A 23424-nucleotide genomic window follows, 5' to 3' on the forward strand; every position below is an offset into this window, starting at 1 on the left:
TCGAAAAGATTGTTGAGGTTGTGCAACATAAGCTTGAGGTGGTGGAGTGGGAAGAAGAGGCGGTTGAGACTGAGCAGAAAATGCCTGAAAAGACTCAGTATTGGAAGAAGAGAGCTTATTGCGACGAGACATTGAAAGCTCTTTGGTGAGAAAAAGACCATGTAACTCATCCAAATGCGTGGAAAAGAGACCTAACTTGACAGAATCAATGAAGGATTCGAATCCATCAGGTAATCCAACAAGAGTAGCCGCAATTAGATCTCGATCAGAGATAGGGACTTCGGCAGAAGAAAGAGAGTCAGAGATTTCTTTGAGTTGTTGAAGATAATCCGCCATAGATTGAGCACATTTTTTAATGGCTTGAAGACGAGACTGGAGTTGATGGATGTGAGCATCTGAAACTCCACCAAAACGCTATTCAAGCTTGATCCAAAGATCTCGAGCAGAAGAGACACAAACAGTAAAGGGAATGACATCTTCCGAAAGTGTAGAATTCAACCAAATCAAAAGATTCTAATCCTTTTCATACCAGATCTCAAAGACTGGATTAAGTGATCGATCTGGAAGGAATGGCGGTGGACACGGCTTAGTACCTTCAACGATATGGTATAGACGTAAATGATTATTATTGGATGACTATATGTTTACCTATTATCGTTTTTCACTTTTAGGTTTCCTACCTTCACATTTAATGGTATTATAACATGATGTTAACATTGAACATATAGAATTACAAGAAATGTAAGGTTATACTATAATCATCAAAATTTGGAGTATAAAATTATAAATAATAGTAAGGTTATAGTATTTAATAATACATATTGACATCGTTACTACTGCAATAACAAGGTCGGATTTTACGTATGTGTGGATGTTATCATTATTATATTGTTAAGTGTGATGTTATACATGAACATTATGTCATATTATACTATCAAGATACAACATCGATAGGCATAGACATGATTACATTACAAAAACGTCGTTTGATTAAAGTGTACCAGTACATTGTTTACCATAGATTAACCCTAATATTTATCATTTTTGCTTCACTCATTCAAGTGTTACGATCTTCAGTTGACAAATTAAAATTCAACTCCAAGTACTAATGTTTAGCACGTAAACGAACATGGGGTCTCAGAACATTGAAAGTTCCAACATTTCAATCAATAATTCCACTTTCGTGAATAAAGAGATATTTCATCACCATGTGCAAAATATTAAAATTAAGCAAAAATACAAATAAAACAAGAGCGGTTATCTTTCCACTGCCAAGTGGCGCTAGGTAGTCGTTGCTTGGTGAAACCAGTCTTACACGGTTTCCTCCGCTCTTGAAATTGTGTACTCTAGAGCTTTCGCTCATAAAGGTCGGCACGATTTGATTTGGTGAGATTTTAGAGTGAAACCAAAATCAAAATTAAAACAAAAAAAATTCAGTTTTTTACAGTTCGATTCAATGCAATTTTAAAGCTTGCTCCGAAATAGAACCAAACTATTTGGTTGCAGTCCGGCTCGATTTCAAACTACTTCAAGCGTACAGACAAATTTCTAGCTGCTCTCCGTGTAGTTCTTGGTCTTCAATATTTTTTTTTCAAGATAAAAGATGGGAAGGAAAGATCACAAGGACATCCATTCACACGATTGAATGGACCTGGTGATGAATATTTGTAACTAGAGACAAGACGTGACAAATATCTATTGAATGGTTGGTACACTTTTTGAACATGTAGCAATCATTTATTAGACCAAAGATGCCACTGAAACTATGCATTGTTTGCAAAAGAAAATATCTCCTCATTCGGACTTCAAGTTGTAATACGGCTAACTCGTAAAACTACTTCAATATGTCACATGGTATTATCATCATATACAATTTTTTCATTCCAGTGCTCACTCGTGAATGCATATAATCTAGGAGGCTTGGATAACACCATAAAATTGAGTCAACTATTTCCCGTATATCTATAGGGAGTACTATGTGTCCCTTCTGCACAAGCATAAAAGTGTACAACAATCAAATGAAACGTACAAGTTGTGTTCAAAGATGTAAGCAAAACAAGTGATTAAGCAAGGCATCCTTCCTTGGAGTTGCCACAACCGCAAATCCACTTCTGGCACACGTAGAATTTCCCCTAGTTAAAACGCGCCTGGAAGACCAATTTTACAAGTCTCTGCAACTTGCCTTCATCAGTTCATCCCAAACTTGAATTGATTTTGGCCAATTGTAGAAACTTCTATTTCGCTTTGGAAAAAAAAAAATGCTTCACAAATGCATTCCAATAACTTGTTATAACCTGTACTAACTACCCCAGGGGAAACGATAGTACACGAAACGACAAACAAGGTGGAAGAATTTTCTGAGAGGTAAAGTTCAACTTACGGGGCAGGATGCCAGGACCTCTCATTTTTTTGATATGATGCTCCATAAAAGAGTGAAACTAGGAGGTACTTGTTGATGCAAGCTGCAAAAGAAGGAAGCATATTAGCGACTCTATACTTCATGTAAGGGAAACCTGATTCATGGGCAGCAGGTTCAAGAGAATTTCGTTCCACGTATCAGGTACCCCAGGTAGGCACCAATGGCTACAATCAGGCACTGATGGATTATTGATCCAGATACCCACATGCCCATTGCTTCGGAATGATACCATAGGTGTAACGTGTAGGATAATCAATAGAACCTTCATTTTCCTCACAATCTTTATAATGATGTCTGAAATTGCGCTCCGGTCCTTTCCCCATGAGCTTGACCAAGGATGTTGAGTCACTTTGCAAGAATTGCGGTTTCAGCCACTGGTACATATACAAGAATTACCAGCAGTCAATTACATCAGCTTATTTGTATCTCAACTCAGGAACAAGAATGAACAATTAAACATATATCACAATTTAAAAGATTTAGCTTCTACAAAGAAGAAAATAGTACAACTTTATAGATTACTTCAGATTAGCCAATCGAACATGCATGTCCACGATTGACCGTTAACTAAATTATTTAGAGCTACATGCAATTGAACTCCAGCATCCTTAAAAGCTACAGTCAGAAAGTATTGTAACAAACTAAATAAATAACGCACCTCCAATGCGATGACTCAAAAGTCCGGAAGAATACACTTGTCCTATTTGTGTTGACCATGGTCTCAACCAAAGATGCCCAAGTGTTTAAAGCTGTCCTGAAGCCAGCAGTAATTGGCATTCCGAGCCTCAGTGATTTACCCACTTGAAAATAGCAGCCCCTGTCTAAAAAACTGTTAAAACTTGCATATTTTTGGGTCTCTGTTTGAAAATAAAAAAAATTCTAGAAGTGATCTCAATATGCTTTTCTGGAAGTCACTTTCACAACTTCATCTCAAGTTTAATCACTGAAAACTCCACGAAAGCTGATTGTGAAGTCGATGATATGTTGAAAAAAAAAGTTGTAGGTGCAAGTACATATCCACTCACACAAACAATCACAAGAACGTGAGAAGGCGAAGTGGAGTGAGAAAAAGAGAATCCATCTGCAAAACACTACTACAGGCCGCACAATTCTTTTGTGAATTGTATATTTTCTTTTGGTCTAAACTGTGTACTAAGGCAACAATATTTTGGTGGTAGCAACTGGTAAGTACTTTAACTAAGATCTAAAGTCAGATGTTAACATAACCGGCAATTCTGCTTTCTACCTGTCATTATTTATGATCTGATATGTGTTTGATTACAATTCCAGGCCCCTTTCCCCAACTGGTGAAAGTTTTTTAAGCTAAAACATAAGCATCAATATCCAAACTACATGTGTTACAATATCTGAAGTTGAAATTTACGAGTCCCGTACAAGCATATTTCCTCCGCAATACAATAATCACAGCTGCCATGGCGTTTGCATCAACAAACATCAACCAAGACCTCGGCCACATCAGTACTAAGGGATTTTCTCTCTCATTGGGAAATTAGACCTTCTGAACAGGTGTTAACATGCAGAAGCCTTTAAACCATTTATTCACAATAAGCAGCATGCATACCATAAATATTAAATAAGTTGGAATCCACTGTATGCATTAGTGAACATCTATACTACGAAGCATGGAGTACGAATGCATGGCATAAAGCAGTTTATGGTGACAATTCTGAAACTAAATGTTGGAGTAGGTGGGGATTAAAGGTAAATGTATCATATAAATATATAACCATGGAGTAACTCTATAAGCTAGAAAACACTATGCGATGACAAGAGGATCAAGGAACTGAATGTAACAAAAAAAAAAGAAAAAAAATGCATTCGATAAATATAGAATCATGAAGCAAATTTGTAGATGTTTTCGACATCAGAAAGCATTTTACAAGAATAATTGAAAATTAGACAACGCAGATCAAGGAACTGAATGTAATGAGAAACAAGAAAAACTACATCCAATAAATATAGAATCATGAAGCAAATTTGTAGATGGGTTTTCGATGTCAGAAAGCATTTTACAAGAATAACTGAAAATTGGACAATGCTCAGAGACTAATGTAACTCACATGTCACAAAGTTTACTTGGTGTCCACCAGTGCCCTGAATTGAATATCAAAATATCAGAATCAATCCATTCTTGGCTAGTGTACATCCAACTTGGCAACTCTGAGCGTTGACTTAACCCTCTTTCGTGATCGGATTGGAACTGTAGCAGGCTGCACTAGGAAAACTGAACGATAGAAATCAATTCTGAGGTCAAATGAACTCAACCGTACCGATAAGAATCCAATCTGCTTAGTGATTTTATTCCCATTCACTTCATAAACACTATTCTTATCGTCCACCCCTGTCATGGTAAACGTATCAAAGACTCCCACTGTGTTCTACTTAACGAGTCTCCAACAAAAACAACTCGCTTTCCACGAAGTTTTTCAAGAACAGTACGCACACCAAATCTAGGAATATCACAATTCTTAGGCTTCCACCTCCACTTAGCATAACCCCCATCTTTCCGCCCATTTGCAAAGCAATTAAATCCAATTTCTGCAAATGGACATTGTGAAGCATTGTACAAGGGGTAACTTTCATCTCGAATCCAACTTCCTTCGAAAACATCACATTTATCAACGGAACTACTACTGGAATTCAAAACCGGGTAACTATCAAACAAATACAAAAAGGCATATGACATTCCAACAAGAAAGAACACCAATGATCCAATTGCGACTAACCCACTGAAAGTATAAAAAACCAAGATTTTACAATGACCCTTCGTCGTCTCATTGCCGAAATTCAAACCTTTTGTAGAAAGGCCTGAATTGAACAAACCAATTCCAATTAACATTCCTCACCAGCTTCATCATTTGGTATACAAACCCACATGAAAAAGTTCCCCAATTGCAATCATATGATATGAGACAGCAAGCCAGAAGAAAACCAAATTCATGAAATTAAAAAAACCATCAACAAAGTATGAAACTTGAGCCAAGAATTAGCAAAAATTTGAGCACTTGGAGAAAACCCACAAGAAAATGAGCAAAGTAAACAGCAATCTTACAGTTTCACCAACTGGGGTTTTGCAGAATAACACTTTCTGGTGTTTGCAGCTCCTGCTAGAAGCAGCTTCGCAGCTTCATCATTTGGTACAAACCCACATGAACAAGTTCCCCAATTGCAATCATATGATATAAGATAGCAAACCAGAAGAAAACCAAATTCATGAAATTAAAAAAACCATCAACAAAGTAAGTAAAATAATAAAAACTTATGAAAATAAGTATATTTTAAAATTTATAATATAAAATTAAAATTTAGTGATTCATATATATTTTTTTAATCATGTTGTTGCATTATTGAAAATTTTACAGCTTCAGTAATATATAGAAGAAAATTACGTTTTTTAGACTTGTACATTATATAATGTCTCCATAAACTCTAGTATGTATGAAGAGTGAAGATTTTGAAGATGGTTAATCAGATTTATCTACTATGATGAAAGATGTATCATTAGTAGTTTCTCGTGTTTAGAGATTCATACATTTTTTTTTAATCATGTTGTTGCACTACTGAAATTTTTATAGCTTCAATGATATATAGAACAAAATCATGAGTTATAAACTTGTATATCATACAATGTCTCCATAAGTAGCACTTGTATGGAGAGTGAAGATTTTGGAGAATGATGGTTAATCGGATTACAATATACCTGCTTGCACTTCAATGGTTCTAATTTACCACTTTTACACCTCGTTTGGTATACCATATATAGCATCAGATAGGATTATTAATACGAAACCAAATGTTTGACGCGCTCTCATATTAAATTGGACCGACTAATTTAATCCAATTCTCTTATTTTATAAGTACACGCCCTCTTAAGAAACCCGTTCAAAAAGAGTGTATAATTTAGTAGGGTCGCTTCTCTCTCGCGTGAACTGGGTTCTCTCTCGCTTCCCTCGCCGGCTACATTCTCCCCGTCTCCTCTGGTTGGCTATGTTCTCACGCATCTCCCCTGTTTGGCTCTGTTCTCCCGGTCGCCTCTATCCTCCCTGGCTCTGTTCTTCTACTCTTCTACTCTCTCTCTATCTCTCTCTGTGAACCAGTGAATGCGGTGAAATGCCTCCCGTCTTTGTGTTCCCCCCGAGCCTGAGAGCCTTGGAAGAAGAACAGGAAGACAACCGTATCGTCGCCCAGAACCCGATCGACATCACCGACCTTCGTCCCTCCGAACTCGAAGAGTTCGTCAAAGGTACCTCCCTTCCTCCCTCCGAACTCGAAGATTTCATCTGGGTTTTAGAACCTTGAATTGGAATCGATGATAGGATTTGAAAATTCAGAAAGATTTCATATGGGTTTTACGATTTTGCCTATTTCCCCTTTTTTTGTTTTCTGATTGTGATATAATTTCCATAGTTTCTGGGTATTTTTTTGGATTAGTTTCAGATGTATAGAGGGGGAAGATCTGCTTGACTGTGCATTTCAAGCAATGCCTCTTTGAGCCAAGAGCTGTAAGGAGATAGGGAGTGAGGTTGTTGGTGGGTGGTGTGGCGGAGAGACCTGGGGAAGACGAAGAGATGATTTCAAATTTTTTTTTAAGTAACTTGATTTAAATAAAGAAAGATTTCGTTCTTTTTTAATTTGATATATTTGGTGGTTGTGAATTTTATCAAGTGTAAAAAAAAAAATCCCTTTTATTCCATTAATCATTCATTTTTATCGTAAAAGTAATAATACATTGAATTCCTCTTATCCGATATGGTACCAAGCACAATATAATTAATACCGTCGTTAATCCGATATTGCACCAAAAGTAAGATTAATTTAGTTAGTACTGTACAGTAGCTATTTATCATATCTGATCGAAATAATCAGTACAGTTCGAGCTATTAAACAAGGCCTTAGTAGCTGTACATTCCCCAATTAAACTGCATAACATTCATTATATTTACAAGTGTTTGAGAATCATAGTTTTATAGCTTTAGTAATATATAGAAGAAAATCATATAATGTCTCCATAGGCATTAGTACGAATGAAGAGTGAAGATTTCAAAGATTGAAGGTTTATCGGATTTATCTAATATAGTGAAAGATGTATCATTAGGGTTTCTCGTGTTTAGTGCTTCATACATATTTTTAATCATGTTGTAACACTATTGAATTTTTTATAGCTTCAGTGATATATAGAAGAAAATCATGAGTTTTAAACTTGTATATCATATAATGTCTCTATAAGCACTAATATGCATGAAGAGTGAAGATTCTAAAGAATGATGGTTAATCGAATTACAATATACCTACCTATAATTTTTTTTTTTTTTTTTAATGAGAAAGACCTACCTACCTATACTTTAGTGGTCCTAATGTATCACTTTTTTCTATTCTTAATAGTTGTACATTCTCTAGTTAAACTACATAACATGCATTATATTTACAGCTGTTTGACAATCACCGTTTTTTATCATTAGTCCATATTTTGCCATGCTTAATTTGGCGATGTCCTCTTTTATCTTTTGAACTTTGTTGATTGGTCTCCTCCTTTTAAATTTTATGGTCATAAAGATGTCAATTTTACCGGAAAAGCAGTAGATTTGACATATGTTATGCTACGTTTTAGTGACGAGGGCATTCATAAATGGTTTATTATGTTAATATTGTTGATTTTGACTGTGTAAAGTAGATACTGGTGTATAAGTCTATGTCATATCTACAATGTGCATGTGTTGTACCATATTTTCATTTTCATTTTGAAAGTAATTCGTTTTTTTTTTTTCCTAACTTATTCTCTTGGAAGATGATGGTACTTGATCTTTATAGAAAAACACTTCAAATCCAATAGTTAAAAAAAGAAAAAAAAAATTACCCAACTGACTTGACGATAAAGTATTAACTAAAAATCAATTAGAGCATGACAAGTGAATGGAAGAGGGGGTTTTTTTCTCTCTCTTTTCAATTGAGCTCTTGAAGTGTTTTTGTATAAAACATAGAGTTATCAAGGTGTTTTGTTCTATGTTTGAATGAGGGACAAACTTTAGACTTAATTGTCAAAAATGCATTACAAGAATACTACTGATGAACTAGTAAAGCACTACAAAGTTACTAGTCAAACACTACAAATGCAGTAGAATGACACGCAACAGAGGACTTCCAAAGTGTCATTTGAAAGTTCTCTCAAATGTTTTGCATCTAGTCATTTTGAAGCCCCTCTATCTATTCTTTTGTACTACGATTTTGAAATGCAGTGTTTATACTATGTTTGGATGAGGGACCTTAAGCGTCCATGGAACTTAGCCTAGGTTTCATGATTCTTATGAATGCTCATTTTCTTTTATATATGGATCATTTCAAGTCTACCTCTTACATTGCAGCTTGCATTGAAGACTTCTTATTTGGTTGATTGATTTTATCAGATTTGATATTGCTAACTGCTAGTTACTGGGGGTGATATATTTAGTGCAGGGTATAACTATGAGATGATTTATCTAAATGACAGCGGAAGTCTCAGCACATTCAACAAAGAATCTTAACATTGTTAGTGGACTTGTAGCCCATCTTTCTAGCTTAGCCTGTCCTAAAGTACGGGAGGAGGCAGAATTGCTACCATCGCTGCTTTTTCCATAAGAGATGTGTGGCCCAAGCTTTCGAAAAGTGTGGACCTAACAAACAGATGTGTGAAAAAACCCATATAGAAGTTTCGTAGTGGGTGACATAAATATTTTCCTCCTAAAGGAAAGGTAACTTTCTCAGTCAGTCTTTCACTTGTTTGTGGAAAAAAAGTGGGTGAAGAAATAAGATGAGTGATAAACCAAGTCTGATTCCAATTGCTGCAGAACAGTCCCATTCCGATATGGAGTCTAAAACTCAGTCCTAGTCCTAGTCTAGTTTTGATTGTATCTTATGTTTTATGTATGTTATCTGTATTCTTTTTCTACACGAATTCATCTTGTACTACTATAAATATTAATGATCAGTTGGCTTGCTCAATTATTGAGTTGAGATTACAAACTATATTCTACTATCTTTCATGGTATCCAGAGCTAGCGTCTAACGAAAAAGGTTCAAATTTTAAATTTTTTTCTTTTTCTCTACATCTATGGCGTCTTCTTCCTCTACTGCCGCTCCTTCTGTCACAAACTTTTCCATGATCAAGCTTTGATCGCACCAACTAGCCTCTATGGTGTGCCCAGTTTCTTCCCTTGCTACGCAGCCACAATTTGTTGTCCTATGTTACTGGCGAATCTTCATGCCCTGCTGCATTTCATCTTGATGACAACGGTCAAATCACCGACAAATTCAATCCATTGTATGGTGAATGGATACAAACTAATTAGATGACACTCTCCTAGATTACTAGTTCTCTTACTCCCAAGGCTCTTGCTTTAATCGTCAACAAAATTGATTCGGCCTCTGCTTGGTCGTCTCTTCAAGAACGATATGCTTCTACGTCTCAGAATCATATTATTCAGATGTGTACTGAATTAATGAATACCTCTTGTGGTGATATCTCTATTGTTGATTATCTTGACAAAGTTAATGTGCTTGTCGACAATCTTGCTCTATTTGGGGCTCTCGTTTCTAAATCTGATTTGGTTGCCATTATTATGAGCAAGGTAGGTCCTCGGTATGAGACCACCATTGCTTCTGCACAAGCCTGTGATACTCCCATCACCTACAATGCCCTGAAAGCTTTACTTCTGAGTGCAGAACAACGTCACAACGCCTTCTCTCTTCCCTCTGATGTCGACACCTCTGCTTTTTGTTGGAAGTATACCCACAAAGCCACTCATTTAATGTAATAGCTTTTGGAATACTTATTGTGTTAAACTAATATATGTTTAATGAAGGGCAAAGCTTATTGTTAATCACCATTTATTATATTATGTGTTTAAGCAATAAGGGAATCCAATGAATGTATTTAATCTAAGAGAGAAGTGATCTAAGTAAGTTAGATTAACGAGACCTTTCTCTTATGTTCATTCCTAAAACGTTCCTAGCCATAGGATTGCCAATTAGGCATTGACAATCCGCTAAAGTTAGCATGTGTTATGTTAACTCAAGTGTGAGTATGACTAGTCTCAAGTCATTCAGTGTTGGACACTAAGACAAACACATAGGTGCTCAAAGGGGTAATCGAGTACACTGAACAACGATCAAAAGAGAGTTCAAACATACATGTCATGTAAGAACTCGTAAGTTGCAATATGCAAAGTAGTCATTTGACCTGAGGCATCATAGATGTCTAATGGTTAGGTCCTTGATATTTGATCATGTCAAAGGCATTCCATCGAGAGTGTCCACGACATTGTTGGGGTCAAGTTATCTAGTCATGTAGGCATACGAATTCACAATAAGGGATCTCTAACCTTCCATGGTGGAGGGAGAATACTCTGAAATATGATTCGGGAGTCTTTGGCCAAAGCATTTGAATATGACTTAGGAAGTTTGTTCCAAATCATATTCAATTGAATCATATAGAGAAATATCACATTAAATAGTAGACATGAAACAAACTATCACTCAAACAATGTGATTAAGAGTATTGTATTAGAGAATGATCGTATTGCATTGTAATTGTAACTGGATAGGTTCTCCAACCACTTCTACTTAGCTTGGGTAGCCATGACATACTGCTAGGTGTCACTCATGGTTTGTGGAAGCCTTGAGGATACAAACACTAATCTTCATCAAAAGGAGAATTGAAATGTAGTTTCAGTTCACAATCGATCGTTAAGAGTAACAATCGCCCACTGCCTCACTCATTGGAACCTAATGGATCGTGCACCGAGTAAGGATGAAAGTGAAGAAATATAAATGACATGGATAAACAATTAAATAGTTTAATTGAGAAATTATGGGGGACGATTTCTATATCTCAGCAAACGGTGATTTTAATTTATAATGAAATAAGAAGAAAAATGATAGCTGCACACTCTCCCCCCTCCCCAAAAACACGGACACATATTTTTGTTTAATGTATTCAATTCGATGAGTGTGCGTAGTTATTATTGGTTCACTACGTTTTTCTAGTCCTTTATGTGGAACCAAAAATAATCACAAGGCGACACGTGGGTTTTTGGTTAAAAGGACAAAGTCACCCCTGAGACACATCGGTTGTCCTACGCGCGAGCAATGGACAATCAGCCAAGAGTGTCCAAAATAGGTAACAAATTCCAAATTATCTCATCCATCCTCATCTTAGGTAATTACTTCATAACTTACAAATTATTCGAATAAATGGAGATTAATTGGTTAATTAATGGATTAATTCCTAATTAATCCATTAATCACCAATTAAATCACCCATTTTCACACAAAAAACCTCTAAGGGCCGGCCACCTCGATTCCCTATATATATGACCCTATTTTCTCTAAAAAGTTAGGTCTTCACTCTTGCTAAAATTCTCCAAAAACTCTCAAATACTTCTCTCTAAATTCTAATTGTGGCATCAGAGGTTCTTCGCCCAAACCCCCCCCCCCCCCCCCAAAAAAAAATTATCGTGGACGCGTGAGACTCTTGGCCTTGACCCTAAGGTGTTAATTGTTTTGTAAGTGCAATTTTGTCCAGGAAGAAGGAGGTGGAAATTTGCATCCACACTTTACATGTAATATTTCGAAACTTACTTTCTTAGGTAGGGATGCTACGAGTACCGTTGTGTTCTTGCAATTCGACTTGGGAACTTTTTTAAATCTTGATTCAATTTGTGCAATTCTAAACATATGTAAGATGCATATATGACAATGAAATTGATTGGATAAAATGTTTTGTGTGTCAGGGAACACCTGCTAATGAACAAGAATTAGCAGTGAAGGGGTTGTCAACAAGAAATCTTGTTAGGCTTCTGGAATTTTATTTGGAAGGAGAGGAAACCCTTTTGTTTGGAAGGCGAGGAAACCCTACTTGATTATGAATATGTGCCAAACAAAAGTCTTGATTATTTTCTTTTTGGTAAGAGTACATGATTCTGAAAAAAAAAATTTAGTAATTTCGAACTTAAATACAGTATTATTGTACATTTAAGAATTGACTAGAGTATATAGAATTCAAAAAACATGAACAGTTGGATTGGTCAAGCCATTGCATAGGAGGAATCGTTCGAGGAATTTTATATCTTCATGAAGATTCAAGGCTTAGAGTTATACATAGCGATTTAAAAAAGCAAGCAATATCCTGTTAGAAGCAAATACGAATCCTAAAATATCAGATTTGGGCATGAATGTTTGGGGTTGATGATAAAATTCAAGGAAACACCATAGGAATTGTTGGCACCTAGTAAGTTTTATTAATTATATGCATCCCTCTTATCTAATTTCTGTAATTACATTCATATTTTCACTTTGCACATTTTGAGCTATGGAGATATTGTATTCAGTAAAATTTGATGTGTATTTGCTTCAAAGTATTGCTGCTTGAGATAGGAAGAACTTTTTAGGCCTTCATCCGACACATTGTGCATCAACTCTTATAGGCTACGTAAGGTCTTTACTTGGGTTGCATTATAAATTTTTTGTCGAAACAAATTAATGTAGCTACATTGACCAAAAGAAAATTAATGTGCTATCAAAACTGGAGCACTTACATCCGTGATCGATTGCAAAACCTGCATCGATAAAAGATTCGTGCAGTCCAAATTTATTTTTAAGGTATATCCACAGTAGATTATTGTTTTGTTCAAGAAGATGCAAACAACAGGCCGACTATGTCATCGGTTGTTTATATGTTAAAAAATGAAACTATTAGTCTCTCCAGACCTGAGAAACCAGCCTTCTTTAGAGGAAGATATGTTGATCACCATGATCAAGTGCGTGCTCAAGATTGCTCAGCCAATGGTTTGATGATTTCTACCTATGTGCCCCGTTGAGACAGATGATAATTAGGTTAATATATATCATTGGAAGCTTCCAATCTCTATCTTTACAGTGTGTCCTTCACCTAGCCTCTGCACATTTCATTTGCAGATATGGGGTAAATTTTCATTAGCATTGACTCCCTGATCTCAAATACTACAACATCGTATTTTACATACTAGCAGTATGACTTAAGTAGTGTTAGTTTACACAATATATTTTGAGTTAATTGGAGTATTGTTCCTTGATTTTTTTACAATCTGTAACAATTGCCATTTTTGGTAATTCCGTTAAATTAATTATGTCTATGATTTTTCCCTTTAAACCCTTTATTTTGGATAGCATTATTAAACAGTGTTACCCAAAATAATCATTGCTTTGCTACTTAGTACTATAATCTAATGGTATTTCTCTTAACTTGTAAGTGAGAGGTCTTAGATTTGATTCTCACCAAAAACAAATTTGAATCACATTATTACTAACTCTAGGTCAAGCCCACTCCCCCTCCCCTTATATTGTCTGTTCAAAAAAAAAAAAAAAAAAAAAAAAAAAAGAACCATTGTTCCACATTATGACCTGTTTAGGGGGCCAATGCTCTAATTTTCTCATGTCCCTCTAGGAGTTGTATTTGCAACCTTTTTTCATGTGATCTAACTAAACACCAATTGGTGTCAAAATCAAAATCTATAAATTCATGTCATATATGCAGATAATTACTCAAAATCTCAAAGGAAGCTCAACGACACTTCACAATCTCCAAACAGAGACCTAACAAAAGGGCCAAGCACAAAAACAAAACAAAACAAAACAGAACAATACAACAACAAAAGCAAAGAGACCGTAAAAATGAACTTGAACGTTTCAGATATATTTGTGCGTCATAATAAAAAATGAGCTACAAATTCGCTTTAGATGCTGTACACAATTGACTGAGATACTTTCTAACACATGGAAACATCAAAGTGGCTTGACATTGGAATCTTCATTGTAGTTCTTTTTTTTTCTGTTTTTTTTTTTTTTTTTTTTTGATAAGTGGGTAATTCATTACCAAACACAAAGGAACAGTACAAGGTCCAAAGATACGGAAGCATATACAAACAAAAGAGGACCTGCCAAACTAGTTCAAAAGACCCAACAAATAGTAAAGGCCCAAGCCATAAAATACAACAAAAGAAAACCTAGGCTTCCAATGTAGAACCCACCGCCCACCATACCTACCAGCACAAACCCTCACCACCAACCAACCGACGCCTCACCGATTGCAACATCTAGCCACAAGCACCTGTTTGAAGACAGCCGCACAGACGAGAACCAAGAACCAAGTAAAGGAAGCCCGTGGGATTCCACGAGCAAACACTGCCAACAAAGGCAGACAGTGAGAAGGTGGTGGTGTTGAACACCCAAGCCGATGGGAACAATGAAACTCTACACACCATCTCCAAGTACCAGCAACAAATTAAGGTTATAAAGCGGCTGCAGATCGGAGCAGAGATGAGCAAGGAGTGACGCCAATGGAGTATGAAGAAATGGGCAAATCGGGAAGGAGAGCAAGGGAAAAACAGCAAAAAGGAAGACAACAGAACAATGAAAGCAAGACCACCGACCCCCGCAACAGCTAGAGTCAGCGGCATCGAATTTGATCGGAAGTGCAACCCCACACAAGCGGTGGTGAGAAAGGTCTCTCAAGCAGAAATCATGGCGTCACCTTATCTCTCCCGTCTAATTTGATGACAGAGACCGCTTTTGACTAGCTACAGTCCTCAAATCTCAAGCTATAACCTCTCTGTTGATGACAGAGACCGCTTTTGACTAGCTTCTCTCTAATTTTATTTTCTTTTATCATCTATGTCATCCTTTTATTTTTTTTGTATGTGACTTTATTGTGCAAATGCTTGATGAAATACTTTAATTGACAAACCTTGAGTCCTTGACAATCTTCAATATTACTCAATAGTTTTCAACAGCTGCCATCGACAAGCCTCTACTGAGTTGTCAATATAGGTTCACGTAAGCTTTTTGCAAATGTTGGTAGGAAACGGCAAGTGCTTACCAGGTGCATGAAAAACCAGGACCACAAGAGAATAAACAGTCTGGGGAAAGAAAAGGCAATTAGCCACTCTCACCCACATAAACATGTCCATGTACGTTCACATAAATAATCGAATAAAAACATTCTAAAAGTGGACTAGCTATTTAGTAACTTGAAACTTGATAATCGACTCAACATGTAATGTTAAAAGGCATTCAAATCAGGTAGGAGGTTGGAATACCAACATATTGGTATTGGGATAATCAGGCCTTGTCAAATCCCAAACCAGAAACACCCAAGCAAACCAAACCTTATCCCGAATTTGATTTGTACTAGAGGTATGAAACTAAACCTTCTCAAACAAAACAAGCAAAGCCACACCAAATAAAGCAAGAATTTGATCTTTTCCTCTGCTAATTTCAGTATTTCAAAACCAGAAAAACGTCATAAGGATTATTCAAAAAGAAAGAAGAGCAATCCAAGTTGCACATCCCAAGAACAAGTCTAAGAAAATAAAGCAAGCAGCCATAACTAGAAGAAATAAAGTTAAGAGAGATATAATACAAATTAGGAGTATGAGTAGTTACATTAGTGAAAGTAATATGTCGAAAATATGGCACACGATATGATTAAATAATCATACCAGTGAAACATTAACATTTTGAACTCAGGGAGTATTCTATTGGAACGCCAATCGAAAGAGAGACAAAGTAAATAACTTGTATGTGCTTGTTGTTCCTTAAGGTATCGTTTGGTATGCAGACGGAACGGGACGGGACAGGACGGAACGGAACGGAACGGGAGCAAAGATGCCCTCAGATGGAAACAAGGAGGAAGAAGAAGGAGACGGAGAGGTTATAATTTTGTGTTCCACAGATGTGGAACGAGTCGTTCCAGGGGGGTGAGTTGGAACAAAAATTCAGCCAAAACTCGTCCCGTGGAACAGCTCGTTCCACCCGTTTTAGGCGCACCAAACGTGGGACGGAACGCATTAACAATTGTAATATAAGCATGCCATTTGGTCTCTGGTCTTGCATCATTGATGGGCTCATAAAGAGAAAGAAGAACCCTAAATTTAATTAAGATAGTTTAGGCATACTAGAGCTTGATACACAAGATATACTAAACATAAATGATTGCCCGGAAACATGAAGTCTCTCCTAATAGTTGGGAAATAAATAAAAAATGTCGTTTTCAGAACCTTGTTTTCGGATTATACCACAATGCATCACACAATGTACGTAATTAGCATTAACAATTGTAATAATGCAAGTTAAATTTAGCACCTTTCAATTCATCGACGATCAAGTAATGAGAATGTACCAAAATCACATGCTCATTAAAAAAAATAATTAATAAATAAATAAAAAACAACGTAATGAGAATGCAGGAATGCAAGGAGAAAACTTGTTATGAAATGGTCATATGAATTCCTTGGGAAATTCAATTCAATTCAATTCCTTCCAATCAAATCACTAATAAACTCTCGAAAACTCAAATGAAATGGTGCCAAGCGAATTACCTCATCCTCCTTCCACCACCCTATTCCGAACTGGCAGTCTGTTGTTAAGGGCAGTCTTGGACTCACATGGATATGGTGGAGGCAATTCTAGCACAGCACAGACAGCAGCATACGCTCTCTATTCTAATTTCCAGTTAGTTTGTTGTGAAACCTAGACAAACACACACTACAAGAAAAATGGGCTAAGAACACAATTGATTTGTGCCCTTCTCATTTTCATTGAGCACAAATACATATTTGTGCTTTTTAAATTCCATTGAGCACCAAAATATCTCAAATGTGCCCTCTAACATAAAAGCAAATTAGTTTGTATCGGGTATTTGTGCCTACTAAAATTTAAACACAAAATTTTGTGCCCAGCTTGCATGTCAGAGATGGAAATTTTTTATTAATTTACACACACACAATGAAGGCTTTTGTGCCCTTTATTTTAATATATTTATATTTTTTAAAAAATATTTTTGTGTCCCTTACATTTACTTTTTCCTATTCCCAACTATTTTTTCCCTATTCACAATTTGTGTAAAATATCTAGTTGCAACCAACTTGAATTATTAGTGAGGCTAGGGGTGGATTCGGTTCCGTTCGGTTCGGTTTTTTGCCAAAACTGGAAACCGAACCGAAATTACTGTTCGGATCGGTTTTCTATTGGTTTGTGTTCAGTTTGATTTTCTTGGTTCTGTTTCGGCCTGGTTCGGTTTTTTTTTTTTTTTCTTTTCCAAGTAGCTTAAAAAAATTATATGAAAACAACTTACAACCATTTTGTAATAAGTCCTATTTCAACATAATCGTCAAAATAAGCATTCCAAATTTCTAATATAATCAAAGACAATGAAAATAAACATTCAATTCAAAGTTCATTTATAATCAAGTGTTCCAAAGTCCAAAGTTGAATAAACATCAAAGTTTAAATCTTCCAAAAGTCCAAACTTAAAATAAACATCAAAGTTCAAGTATTCCACATCTAAAATAAACATTCCAAATTTCAAGTCTTCCACACCTAAAATAGCATTCTTTATGTGCTGAAGTGATTTTGGAAGGTGCCCCACAATAAGAGTGATCCACGTACTTCTTCAATGACAATTTGCTTGCTAACGCTTGGGTGGCCTAGGGGGCAACATATCACCTTTTTTTGAACTTCCACTTGCCATTTCTACATACAAATAATAAAAGAAAAGATACTAATTAAAATGTTATTTAAAATAATCTAACAAAATCAAATGCAATAAATAAAATTACCTTTCTCAACTTCTTCACAAAACTCCATCTCCTCAGTGGTTGGCTCATGATGTAATGCAACATGAATGAACCTAAGCCAATTTTGAGTACATATCAAAGCCTCCACCATTTTTGGACTTAAAGAACACAATTGATTTGTGCCCTTCTCATTTTCATTGAGCACAAATACATATTTGTGCTTTTTAAATTCCATTGAGCACCAAAATATCTCAAATGTGCCCTCTAACATAAAAGCAAATTAGTTTGTATCGGGTATTTGTGCCTACTAAAATTTAAACACAAAATTTTGTGCCCAGCTTGCATGTCAGAGATGGAAATTTTTTTATTAATTTACACACACACAATGAAGGCTTTTGTGCCCTTTATTTTAATATATTTATATTTTTTAAAAAATATTTTTGTGTCCCTTACATTTACTTTTTCCTATTCCCAACTATTTTTTTCCCTATTCACAATTTGTGTAAAATATCTAGTTGCAACCAACTTGAATTATTAGTGAGGCTAGGGGTGGATTCGGTTCGGTTTTTTGCCAAAACTAGAAACCGAACCGAAATTACTGTTCGGATCGGTTCGGTTCGGTTTTCTATTGGTTTGTGTTCGGTTTGATTTTCTTGGTTCTGTTTCGGCCCGGTTCGGTTTTTTTTTTTTTTTTTTCTTTTCCAAGTAGCTTAAAAAAATTATATGAAAACAACTTACAACCATTTTGTAATAAGTCCTATTTCAACATAATTGTCAAAATAAGCATTCCAAATTTCTAATATAATCAAAGACAATGAAAATAAACATTCAATTCAAAGTTCATTTATAATCAAGTGTTCCAAAGTCCAAAGTTGAATAAACATCAAAGTTTAAATCTTCCAAAAGTCCAAACTTAAAATAAACATCAAAGTTCAAGTATTCCACATCTAAAATAAACATTCCAAATTTCAAGTCTTCCACACCTAAAATAGCATTCTTTATGTGCTGAAGTGATTTTGGAAGGTGCCCCACAATAACAGTGATCCACGTACTTCTTCAATGACAATTTGCTTGCTAACGCTTGGGTGGCCTAGGGGGCAACATATCACCTTTTTTTGAACTTCCACTTGCCATTTCTACATACAAATAATAAAAGAAAAGATACTAATTAAAATGTTATTTAAAATAATCTAACAAAATCAAATGCAATAAATAAATTACCTTTCTCAACTTCTTCACAAAACTCCATCTCCTCAGTGGTTGGCTCATGATGTAATGCAACATGAATGAACCTAAGCCAATTTTGAGTACATATCAAAGCCTCCACCATTTTTGGACTTAAAGAACTATGATATGGATCAATTATCCGTCCACTTGTACTAAAGGAGGATTCCGAAGCAATGGTTGATACGGGAATAACTAAGATCTCTCTTGCAACACGTGCCAAAATTGGGTACTTAGAAACCCCATTCACTCTCCACCAATTCAATACATCAAAGTTCTCCTCTTCTTCTCCTTCATTAGGATCGGAAAGATACTTGTCTACATCATTATGCACAACCCGGACTCTCTTTGCTTTTCTCATTTCACTTTTTTCTTTCAACTTTCTTTTTATTTTGGTCATGCTTGATAAAGAGTCTCCTCTTGTTGTTTGAGAACTACCACCACCACTTATACTTTGTTGTGTACTCAAAGACATATCTTCATGAATCTTGTAAAGATCAATCAACAAGTCATTCACCCCATTTGTGGCACTTTCAACCTTTTCTTCATCCTCACCAAATTGTATCTCAAAATAATCAACGACTTTCTCTAATTTGTGGCGAGGATTAAGCACAAGTGCTATAAAAAGATATTGATTCATGTCCTCAAGTGAACCCCAATACTTGTCATATTTTTCTTGCATCAACTTGGAGATCATAAACAAAAGTTCATCATCTTTGTTTTCATGCAAGAGACTTTTGATCTTAAACAAATCACCAAAAGTAGTATGAACGGTTGGAGTATTAGAACAACATACTATTAAAGTGACTTCATAAAAAGGTCTCAAAAAGATTGCAAATATCCCTGCCTCACTCCAATCATCCATCGAGGCCCTCATATTATCATGATTGTCTTTAACAAAGTACGGAAGGTAATGACCATCATCTACTTTTAATCTATCAAAAGCCATCTTGAACTTTAAAGCCGATTCCAACATTAAAAATGTGCAATTCCACCTAGTAGGGACATCCAAAATCACAAGCCCTTTGCTCTCTATTCTCACTTTCTCAACACACCTTTTAAAGCTTTCCAACCTTTGAGGGGAAGATCTTACATACCTAACCGCATTTCGAATGCTTTGTATAGCCGTATTCAACAATTTTATCCCATCATTCACAACCAAATTGAGGATATGAACAACACACCTCATATGTAAATATTTTCCATCATGCAAGAGTGCATTAGAAATCCCCCACCCACTTATTCGGTGCACCAAGTCCCTTAAACCGGAATCATTTGTGGAAGCATTGTCAACCGTAATGGTTAACACCTTCTCTATACCCCATTCCACTAAACATTCCTCCAAAAGTTGAGCGATGGATTCTCCTTTATGATTTGGAATGACACAAAAATTCAAAATCTTTTTATGTAACATCCAATCATCATCAATAAAATAGGCGGTGAGAACCATATAATTGGTTTGTTGAATAGAAGTCCATGTGTCCGTTGTTAGACACACCCTAAATGTCTTCAATTGACTCTTCAATTTATCCTTTTCGGAATAAAACAAGCTAAGTACATCCTTAGCAATTGTCTTATGACTAGGCACTCTCCACATAGGACATGCTTGCATGCAAAAATGGTGAAAACCTTCTCCTTCAACAAAAGTAAAAGGCAACTCATCTATAATTATCATCTCAACACAAGCCTTAGTTATTTCCTCTTGAGAAAATCCTATAACTTCCAACTTATCTTTCGTGCCGGCAAAGGTTAAGATCGTTTGCCTATTTGCGGCAAATATTTCCTTATTAGGACCGTAGCTTCTACATCTTGTTATATGGTTTCTTAAATTAGTTGCACCATTTTTATCTGGGTCGGCCATATATGATTGAGCGCAATACCTGCACAACCCCTTAACTCTACCACCCTCAATTTTTCTTTCAAAGTGCTCCCAAACTGTAGACCTTTCATGACTTTTTAATGATTCTAAAAGAGCTTCTTCTTTACTTACTTAGTCATGTTGGTCACCTTCTTTTGGAGTTGCATCGGCGGGATTTCCGGATCCACCAAGAGAACTAGGAGTTTGTCGAGGTGCCACCATGGCGTTTTGAGGCAGAGTTGATTCACCAACAATGTCCATCTAAAATAAGAGAATCATATAATTAATTTTTTAAATAAGAGATTCATCACAATTAATGAAGTAATTATTAAACACAAGGGCAAAAGTAATAGAAAGATATGACTACTTACTTCCGATGGTATACTTGAAGATGAGTTTGTTTGATCCTGAGGGCTATTTGATTTTGATCTCATTGACTTTGAACTTGAGCTTGAGGCCCTTGAGACCTTTGACTTCATCTAATTCACACAAAATAATAAGAGGATAGTAGTTAGTACTACAAACTTATACAAAAGTAAATTGGTGCAGATTCGGTTCCCTTGGTATAAAAGTTAAAAAATTATGATTTAATCTTATGTGATCATTTTTCAAGGCCAATGATACAAAAATGTAGCAAGAATAAGACAGAACAGGCCTATGAGGTGTATACCGTGATTAACCAAATGAAATCAAGCATATATCAAATGATATGTAAAATCCACTTAACACTAAAACCGCCTCACAAAATCTGACCGTTGACCATTATCAAAACCTCGTCAACCCAAAAATAACTACAAACAGAAACTAACATCAAATATTGACATGTACATCCGTACACAATGAAAACATTTCCGCATCTTCTCCGCATCTCCAAGCTCCAACATCCATCTCTTTCTCACCATCTCTATCTTCCACTCTACAATATCTGAGGATGGTAATATCCAGTCTGGTTTACATTTATGCTCTTTTTAATTTTCTATGTGGAATTTGTAATATCCAGTCTGGTTTAACATATCTACCAGACAGACACAACAAGCACAGTTTTACATGAAGAGGAAAGAACCATTCATTCTGATGCACAGTTTTACAACAAGCACAGTTTTACCGATGCAATTAATGACTCAGTTTATCCCAAACCAACCATTCATTCTAATGCAGTTAATAACTTTAACATCAAATCAAAATCAACATGTATAACCAACAAGGAAAGAACATATCGAATATTACAATTTCTGAAACATGGGTATTCTCTGAAATTCAAAGCAATACTCACAACCACAAACAGGTTCTCAAAATCCCAGAAAACCATCAAAATCTTCAATCACGACAAAGAATAATTAATCAAATATTACAATTTCTGAAACATGGGTATTCTCTGATTCTGCATGCAGTTTTAATGATTGTTTTAGTAAAGACCTAAAGATATATATCATATGGCTTTGACGGAAGAGAAATGGACGCCTTCATAGTTAGAAAGAAACCCAGAAACAATCACACTGAAAATAAGCACACTGTGTGAAATTCACAATTCAATAAACCCAGAATCGGTAAGCAGAAGCCCAGATACCATAGATCTCAGTCAATTCATAACACTAATAAATCCAAGAGTAAGTAGTAAATGCAAAGTATGAAATGAATCCCTTTCTAATCAGAACCAATTTCAATAGATAAATAGAACAGAAAAATTAAACACAGAGAAATGAGAGTATGAGACCAACCTTTTGTAGTTGAGACTCGAAACGGCAAGAAGAAGCTCACGGCGAGATGAAAGACTGGCGGCGAGGGCAAGGTGTGAGAGATTGAGAGTGAGAAAGGTCCGCCGGTCGCGAACTGGCGGGTCGCCTGGGTTTCAAGACCGAGAGAGACAGAGAGTTTGAGAGAGACAAAGAGTGATTAAAGTTAAAGACCGAGAGAGAGAGAGAGATGAGGCTAACCTTTTGCAGTCGAGACTTGAAACGGCAAGAAAAAGCTGACGGTGAGATGAGAGAGAGATTGACGCCGAGGGTGAAGTGTGAGAGATTGAGAGTGAAAAGGGTCGCGCCGTCGCGGGTCGCCTGAGAGATTGAGAGAGATAGAGTGAGAGAGAGGAGGCTCAGGCTGCGCGAGAGGGTTATTACTGGGTTTAGATTCATGAGACCATTCTTTCGTTGACACATCCTAAACGTTCCTGATCATAGGATTGTCAATTGGGCATTAACAGTCCGTTAAGATCAGTACGTGCTATGTCTTCTCTCAGGGAGAGTGACTAGTCTCGAGTCATTGGTGTGTGTGACATCAAGACAAGTACGTAGGTGCTCAATAGAGAATGAGTTCACTGA

At 36.1% G+C, this 23424-nt stretch overlaps 1 long non-coding RNA gene and 1 pseudogene across 1 annotated transcript; one reads left to right on the plus strand and one right to left on the minus strand.

Moving 5' to 3' along the window:
• Window positions 1-1813: 1813 nt before the first annotated feature.
• LOC103951146 lies at window positions 1814-5676 on the minus strand (annotated as a pseudogene).
• A 618-nt stretch (window positions 5677-6294) lies between these two features.
• LOC125475794 lies at window positions 6295-7564 on the plus strand. Its single transcript, XR_007257217.1, has 2 exons — window positions 6295-6683; window positions 6872-7564. It is a non-coding gene; the product is annotated as an uncharacterized LOC125475794 (long non-coding RNA).
• The last annotated feature ends 15860 nt before the right edge of the window (window positions 7565-23424 follow it).

Source organism: the organism of the source record quoted next, unplaced genomic scaffold (genome assembly GCF_019419815.1).
Source record: "Pyrus x bretschneideri cultivar Hongxiangsu unplaced genomic scaffold, Pyrus_bretschneideri_v1 Contig16, whole genome shotgun sequence".
Classification (NCBI taxonomy): domain Eukaryota; kingdom Viridiplantae; phylum Streptophyta; class Magnoliopsida; order Rosales; family Rosaceae; genus Pyrus; species Pyrus x bretschneideri.